This window comes from Myotis brandtii, unplaced genomic scaffold (genome assembly GCF_000412655.1).
Source record: "Myotis brandtii unplaced genomic scaffold, ASM41265v1 scaffold440, whole genome shotgun sequence".
Lineage (NCBI taxonomy): Eukaryota > Metazoa > Chordata > Mammalia > Chiroptera > Vespertilionidae > Myotis > Myotis brandtii.
In genome coordinates this window covers 6,567,909-6,576,571 of record NW_005366834.1, presented here as the reverse complement: position 1 = coordinate 6,576,571, position 8,663 = coordinate 6,567,909, and positions in this window count along the sequence as shown.

The window sequence follows — 8,663 nt, the reverse complement described above, 5'->3', positions numbered from 1 at the left end:
GTCATCATGAAGCAAAATTACTTTGCCGTGTCTTCTGGAACATTCTGGTTATTTCACAATCAAAGCATGGTTCAAACTGATTATTTGTTGTCAGTAGCGATCAGTATTAACAGTTTCACCTGGTTTTAGAAGCTCATAATACACCACACCTTCCTGATCCCACCAAACGCAGAGCATTGTCTTCTTTCTGAAGTAATTTGGCCTTGCAGTCGATGTTGATGGTTGACCTGGATCAACCCATGATTTTGTGCATTTGGGATTCTCAAAATAAATCCACTTTTCATCGCCAGTCACAATTCGATGCAAAAGAGACTTTCTTTCGTGCCGCTAAAGCAACATTTTACTGATGACTTTTCGGTTTTCCATTTGTCTTTCATTCAGTTGATGTGGCACCCATTTTCCTTCCTTTAAAATCTTTCCCATTGCTTGTGAACGATTGGAAATTGTTTGCTGAGCAACGTTTAATCTTTCTGCAAGTTGTTTTGGAGTTTGACATGCATCTTCATCCAATAATGCTTGTAATTGTTGATCTTGAAACTTTTCAGTTGACCTGGACGTTCTTTGTCTTTCACATTGAAATCATCACTTTTAAAGCATTTAAACCAGCAGTCACAAGTATCTTGAGATGGAGCATGTTCACCATAAGCTTCCCGAAGTATTGGGCAGCACTTTTCTTTAAGACAAAGTAATGAACTATAACTTCCTGCAAATGCTCTTTTTTTGGCACAAAATTCGACATTAAGTGTAAAAATATCTATTATGTTAACATATGAAGTTTTGAAGCTTGTTGTCAATACAGCAAAATAGCATACATATCAAATTGCATATATATCAACATATGTGTAATTCCATCTATTGAAAAAAAAATCCGCATTATTAAGTGGTACACCTAGTAATTGTACCTGATTAACATAGTTGTTGATCCAAAATTCTACAAAGTTCTTTGCAAAGTTGGATAACTTAAAGATAGCCCTCAAGATGCCAACCTTTTATGGATGGAATTAGAATCTTGCTAAATGCAATGTGGGGAATAGGTTTCCAGTATGCCTGCCCGTGCAGTACCCTCCTTTAAATTCCTTCCATCTTGCTAATTTATGGCAAAGCTCCTTCCAACTCCAGGGCCAAAACACAATAATGCAGCTCATTAAGAGCCACCAAGGAGTATTTAGGAAACAGGCAAAAGGAACAGTTCCTTTATTTCCTTTCCCTGGAGTCTTATTTCCACTCCAAGGTTTTCTCCATCTCTTCTAGTTTGAACAACTAAACATTGGCTTGGAAAATAACTTACCACTATAATTCATCTCTGAGCTAGTTTTTTTTTTAACTTTTATGTTTCCTGAAGTTGCATGTGTTTCAGTTTCAATTCCGAATTCCAAATGCGCAAAGTGAACTCCTATTTTTCATCTCCAATTAAATAATACATTCCTCTAATTCTAAAGCATCCAATCCAAATCATCATGTTGACAGAAACTCATCTGTCATATTCATTAGAAATGCCCCTTTCCTTCTGCCCTCTCCCAACGATGTTGCCTGCCATGATTTGGTAGTTGTTTCAGAGCACGCTGAGCCGCAAAATCAATACCTCATTAAGTTATTTCAAATCAGGGAACTACAGCTGTTTCAGAGAACGAGCATGAAATATGGTTTCATCAATAGAATCCGAGGCTCTGTCTACACAAAGACAAAACAATTGGGTACTTCAGTCAATGCTGTGTTTTTTTAAAAAAAGTCAAATGAGTTGCTTGGTATTGGGTAAGCCAAATAATAATTTGCCTGTTATTTTTGTCACATACAAAAGCCATGGAACTGAAGGACATTGTCATGATGCTCCTAGTCCATTTCTTTGAGTCCCTCTAAGACTATGAACAGAAAAATATCTATTCTATTCTTTTTTTGTTTGTTGTTGTTTTTTTTAATCCTCACTGGAGGATATTTTTCCCTTGATTTTTAGGAAGAGTAGAAGAGAGAGGGAAAGATAAAGAGAAACATCAATTGGTTGCCTCCCCGATCAGGGCCTGGGCCGGGGGAGGAGCCTGCAACCAAGATACATGCCCTTGCCTGGAACTGAACCTGAGACCCTTTGGTCATAGGCCAGCGCTCTATCCACTAAGCCAAACCGGCTGTCCATTCTATTCTAAATTGCTGCCAAGAAAATGTCCCTGACAATTGCCCATGAGCATATTCTTCCCTTAGTTAACATAAGGACTAGAGTGACTAGCAATTATTCAGTAAAAATTAAGCATTTGCCCTGCCTGGGTGGCTCAGTAGGCTGGAGCATCATCCTGTACACCAAAAGCTTGTGGGTTCAATTCCCAGTCAGAGCACATATTAAGGTTTGGGTTTGATTCTTGGTTGTTTGTGTATGGGAGGCAACCAATTGATTCTCTCTCTCTCTCTCTCTCTCTCTTTCTCTCTCTCTCTCACTTTCTCTCTAAAAACAAAAACAAACAAACAACAACAACAACAAAAAACAACTCTCCATTGTGGATTTAAAAAAAAAATCTGAGCATTTACTGTGAATAAAGTCCCCATGTACAAAAATTAATTCAAAATGGATCAAAGACTTAAATATAAGACCTGAAACAATAACTTACATAAAAGAAAACAGAGGTACCAAACTTATAGTTATAGAAAACATTTTATGAACTTGACCCCAAAGGCAAGGAAAGTAAAGGCAAAAATAAATGAGTGGGACTATATCAAACTAAAAAGCTTCTGCACAGCAAAAGAAACTGACAACAAAACAAAGAGGCATCCACCCAGATGGGAGATGATATTTGCAAACAATAGCTCCAACGAAGATGTAATTTCCCAAATATATAAAGAACTCATAAAACTCAACACCAAACAAACAAACAACCCAATCAAAAAGTGGGCTGAGGATCTGAAAATACACCTCTCCCAGGAAGACATATGAACAGCCAACAGTATATGAAAAGATGTTTAACTTCACTGGCAATTAGGGAAATGCAAATAAAAACTACAAGATACCACCTTATACCTGTTAGTGTGGCCATAATCAACAATACAAGCAATTAGAAGTGTTGGAGAGGTTGTGGAAAAAGAACACTTATTCACTGCTGGTGGGAATGTAGACTGGTACGACCACTATGAAAAGCAATCTGGCGATTCTTCAAAAATTTAGAAATAGATATGTAATACTTGAAACAAAAAAATTAATTAATTAATTTAAAATAAAATAAAAGAATAGAACTACCATACGACCCAGTAATCCCTCTTCTGGGTATATACCCAAAAACCTCAAAATCATGTATTCTCAAAGTTATATGTACCTTTATGTTCATTGCAGCATTTTTCACGGAGGCCAAGACATGGAAACAACCAAAGTGTCCTGCGATAGAGGACTGGATACAGAAGATATGGTACATATACACAATGGAATACTACTCAGCCATAAGAAGGGATGAAATAGCGCCATTTGCAACAACATGGATGGACCTTGAGTGAAATAAGTCAGTCAGAAAAAGCTAAGAACTACATGATTTCACTTATTTGTGGAATATAAAACCGAAACTTGTGAACACAAACAGCAGTGTGGTGATTGCCAGAGAGGAGAGGATGGGGGGAAGAGGCGTTCCTAATATACTTTGTTAGAAGTCAAGGAAGTGACTGGGAGGGGGCATGAAAGGGTTTGCTGCTGCTGGTAATGTCTGCTTTTTGGCATGGGTTTGATTACATGTTGTGTTTATTTTATGTATAAAATTAATTGAGGTACATGTTAATATATGTATACATTTTCTGAATTTATGTTTGCTTCAATAAAAAAGATTATTTAAAAATAAGGTAAGGAGGAAAATAAGGTAAGAAGGAATATTAGCATTAGAAAGGGAATGGAAAATAGAGGACGAGTGTAAAAAGAAAACAGTGCTGACAAGGGGACCTGCTTTCAAAAGCCTGCTGTATAGATTAAATGCTTCTAGAGTCTTTATCTGGACTTTGTCTCTGCCATTGTTGATGGTAAAAAGTAACTTTATCTGCTCTAAAATTTAGAATGCCCTATTTGGACCTATTTATGTGCCAGAAGTAGTCAAATCCTTGCTACTCTGGTTCTTGGATGATTTCATGGCAATGAGTCCATTCCTTTCTGGCAGCGGTTCTCAACCTGTGGGTCACGACCCCTTTGGTGGTCGAACGACCCTTTCACAGGGGTCGCCTAACACGATCCTGCATATCAGATATTTACATTATGATTCATAACAGTAGCAAAATTACAGTTATGAAGCAACAAAAATAATTTTATGGTTGGGGTCACAACATGAGGAACTATATTTAAAGGGCCAAAAGGTTGAGAACCACTGCAGTCTCTGGATAGTGCATACTCTTAGATGCTTAAATGGAATTTGTGATATTTAGACTAATTTTCTAACAAAGTCAACACACTTTTTTATTATAGAAGAACTAGAGGCCTGGTGCACAATTTCATGCACCAGTGGGGTCCCTCGGCCTGGCCTGCAGAATGGGGCCAAAACTGGCTCTCCAATATCCCCAGAGGGGTCCCGGATTGTGAGAGGGTGCAGGCCAGGCTGAGGGACCACACCAGTGCACGATCGGGGCCGGGGAGGGATGCAGGAGGTTGGCCAGTTGGGGAGGGGCCGCGGGAGGGCTCCAGAGCATGTCCAGCCCATCTCACTCAGTTCTGATCGGCCAGACCCCAGCAGCAAGCTAACTTACCAGTCGAAGTGTCTGCCCCCTGGTGGTAAGTGCACATTATAGCGAGCGGTTGAGCGGCCTTAGCATATCATTAGCATATTACAATTTGATTGGTTGAATGGATGGCCGGACGACCAGACACTTAGCGTATTAGGTTTTTATTATATAGGATACTGCTTTAGATGTAGTGTATATAATCAATTTGGAATTTAAATTTAAGTAAAGACTTCATTAACTAACAATTATATACAGATGTGTGTGTGTGTGTGTGTGTGTGTGTGTAGCCATATCTTGATGATTTACTTATCTTTGGAACTTTCTCCAGCATCAGCTCCTAATCCACCTGGTTAACCAATGAGTTATATTGTGCCTTGGGTTGTTGGCAAGTGTTTGTTTTTTGTTTTTTTAATAAATGTCCTTCATAAATAACTCATTTTAACTAATTTTATATGGCTTTTTTTCCCCAAACTGGTAACACTAGCTAGAATAATCCTGTGCAGGGAAAATTAAAACAAAGCTTATGAGCACATGAAGCTCCATGTCTTTCTATTTTCTCTTCATTAATCACACAATGTTCGCGATGGGGAGTAGGGAGATGAACCAGTGTTACTCTTTGTTCAGAGCAATTGCTTGGTCTTTTCCTTCTTAATGAAAGCTGCTTAACCCACACACCTGAACCTTGAAACTAAATCCTAAGGGCAATTTTTAAAAATCATGCATTGTCAGTTCCTCAGCTCTTCTCTTCTCTCTTTAGCTTATGCAGGTTCATATATGGAGCATTCTTTTTATCCTGGATTGAGAATTTTCTAGATCTGAGAAGCACTTGGAAATGTTTGGCTGTTTGCCATGAAATCCAAGATTAATAACCCCTCTGGTAAATGAGAAAGAAGAGTTGAAAGATCATTGAAGATTATTTAAGCTGGCCATTAAAAAACCCTCAAAAACTCTTCCCCCAACTATTTTAATGAGAAATTAACTTAAATAAAGAAATCATGGAATCTTTTAGTGGCTTCTTTTTTTACAAAAGACACAAACTTCAGTGTGATGAAACATATATACTAGTACTTGGGGGTGGGTGAGAACTAAGCCATTTCCTTAGATTGTCGTCTTGTATTATTCTTTTTGGAAATAGGGCAGCTGAAGCAAGAAATGGAGTGCGCCCCGTTATTACTTTTTTTCCCTTTTAAACTAAAACCTTCTTTCAGTGATCCGTGGCCATATCCTCCAAAAGCACAGCTTCAATTTTCACTTGGAAAAATGGGCTCAGGCCACAGCCTTCTCTGCTGGACGTTTAATTTGTTCTGGCCTTTCTGGAGAGCATAGTCATCCTGGCTTCTGCCAGCAGCCTGGGTGGAGGAATGGCCTGGGGTGTGCCTCCAGGCTCGCCCACCGAGCAGCAGAGCAGCCGGCATTGTCCGTCACAGAGAGAACACCTGGTTTCCGGACCATGAGAACGCCCTGCCTGCGTTTCTCCTTCTTGTGTCTCTCTCCAGATGGGAGTCAGCATGACACTCACTTCCTCCTGAGCTGGGAATAGCTGTTACAAAAGAGACTGGATAGAAACATAACTGAAAGCCTATCTGACAATGACATTTTTTAATTGCTTGAAACAATGCACTGGGTCTGAGACGGTATCAAGTGAGAATCTGCGTTACAACCGCAGTGGCTTACACAGGAAGAGTCAGTGTTTTGTTCTCCATTGGGAAAACATTCTTGAATGGCTTACAAATCAGGCCTCTATACGCGATTATTTTCTTTAACAGATTTTATCATATTTTGATGCCTTCATTGATTTCCCTTCCCATGCTCACTAATGGTCCAAGTATTATTCAAGAGGAGCCAAGGTCAGGCCACAGCAGCTCTGAGCTGGCCCTCAGCACAGGTGGAGGACGAGTTCTGTGCACAAAGCATATACTTTTTCATTTCCTATACATTTAGATCAGGGGTTGTTAAACATTTTTGGTGCCATGGAGCCCTTTGGCATTTTTGTGAAATCTATAAATTCTGAATAATGGGGGTGTGTTTTCATTATAACACAGAATAAAGAATATTACAGAGGAAACCAGTAAAATTGAAATAGCTAAATACCTAAGATTCCAGTAAATACCAGTAAAATTACCAAAATACCTAAAAATAAATTTGGAGGTTTCTAGTGCAGCAAGGAGCTTAGAAGTCATTGTTCTGTCCTAACAAGTAAAAAAACTGAACCAACTGAAAAAATCAACAACTCTTCTCAGATCCATGAGAGAAGGGAGGTCACAGGGCCAACTGCTGCCCCCTAAATAGGAGAGACAGATGGGAAGACACCAAGAACCACAATTTACTGACTCAGAAACCTGTGCGCAAAAACCACTTCAAGAAGCTGAACCAACTCTGCTCCCAGCAGAGGTAACTATTCTTATCCCATCATATTAAAAGTGTAAATAATTATATCTTACAAAATGCAATGGCCCAAAGTTTACAATAAATGAAGTCTAATGCAACTGTGTTCACACATTCCACATCCACTTATTGAGACAGGTAGGAAGCTGTCTACCTTTTTCACCTATGGCAAAAATTACAGCACTCGGTGATATAGGAGTGGTTCATTCCACAACATCAGAAAGCTTAAGACCCACTTCTGAACTATACCTGGATTGTAGATTTTTATGTAACTAGCAAGGTTTTCCAAAAAATTAAAAGTGGAAAATGATTTTTTGAAAGAGAGATTCTCCAGCCATCCCAATAAATACAGTTTTGTATGAACCAACTCCTTTATCTCTATGGTTCAAGGTCCCTCCGTCTGCCCCCAGGTGAAAGATGCCCTCTCCCACTCCTGGACCAGACAAGCTGTGACTGGCTTTCCCCTCCATAGAGAATAGGAGGGATCAAGGACGAAGATGTGACCACAAGGTGGCAGTAGCACACACAAGCTGTATTTGGGTGATGCTTTGATAAGTTCACATGCAAGAAAGCCCCTCACTGCATGAGACTGTCCAGAGGCTACAGCACTGGGGCCACCACCCAGAAGAGGAGTAGGGCAAGGGAACTCCCAGGGGAGAGGGAGGTCAGAGAGGGGCCTTCCCACTTAGGTGATGTTACTCAGCAGGACAGCTGGGTCTCTGGGTCAGGGGGCTTCCAAGGGCAGCAGCAGTGACTTGGGGTCTCTATAATCTTGGGGTTTATCTTTTATGGCTAGCAGGTGTTGGGCAGTTTCACAGGGTATGTAAACAATGTGAGCTCTAAGTAGCACAACAAAACAAAAACAAACTGCTTATTTGGGCTGTGCTTAAAACAACTGCATGTGTAAAAAGTTGAGTTTGGGTCTGACAGGCTTTTGAGCTAATAGGTCTCACCCTGCTGTGAAGAAACAAATTAAGGGGTCCATTCCTAGAGGCCACCTTTGGCTCATTTGTATAACACCATCTCTTTCTTAAACATCCTTTGTCTCTTCCTAAAGCTGTTGTTCCTGCTCAGCCACACCTCAGTTCAGTCTGCTCCCAGGTTCTGGCCACCTTCACATAACAATGCTAGCCTATCCCCGCCCTATGACTCCATGGCTCTTCATGGAGATTGGGGTTGTGATGCTCAGACTATTTATCGCTGATGCCATGTCCTACCTGAGCTCTGTCCCTGTCCCTGTGTTTTCTCTGGTGCCCGGATGGTTTCCTGCCCCCTGGCTTACTTCTCCTTTATTTATTTGTTATTGCCTTAACAGGACTTATCTCAGTCTGCAATGAATTCACTTTGAAATGTGCTTACTTTTTAAATGATATGCATGCTTTCCTTTCCTCTGCTAAATTGGGAGCCAGCTGGGAAAACAAACCTCCTCAGCTTTGTTCACTCCTGGATTACCAATGCCTGGAACAGTGCCTGGCACAGAGTAGGTGCAAAGTTAGTAAATGAATGAATGGATGGCATGCTTCACAGCCATGCAACTTGAACCTTCCTCCAGTCTTTTCAGTGAAATAGGAAGACGTTTATTGGCTGAGATGTGGAGGTCTGAGAAGGAA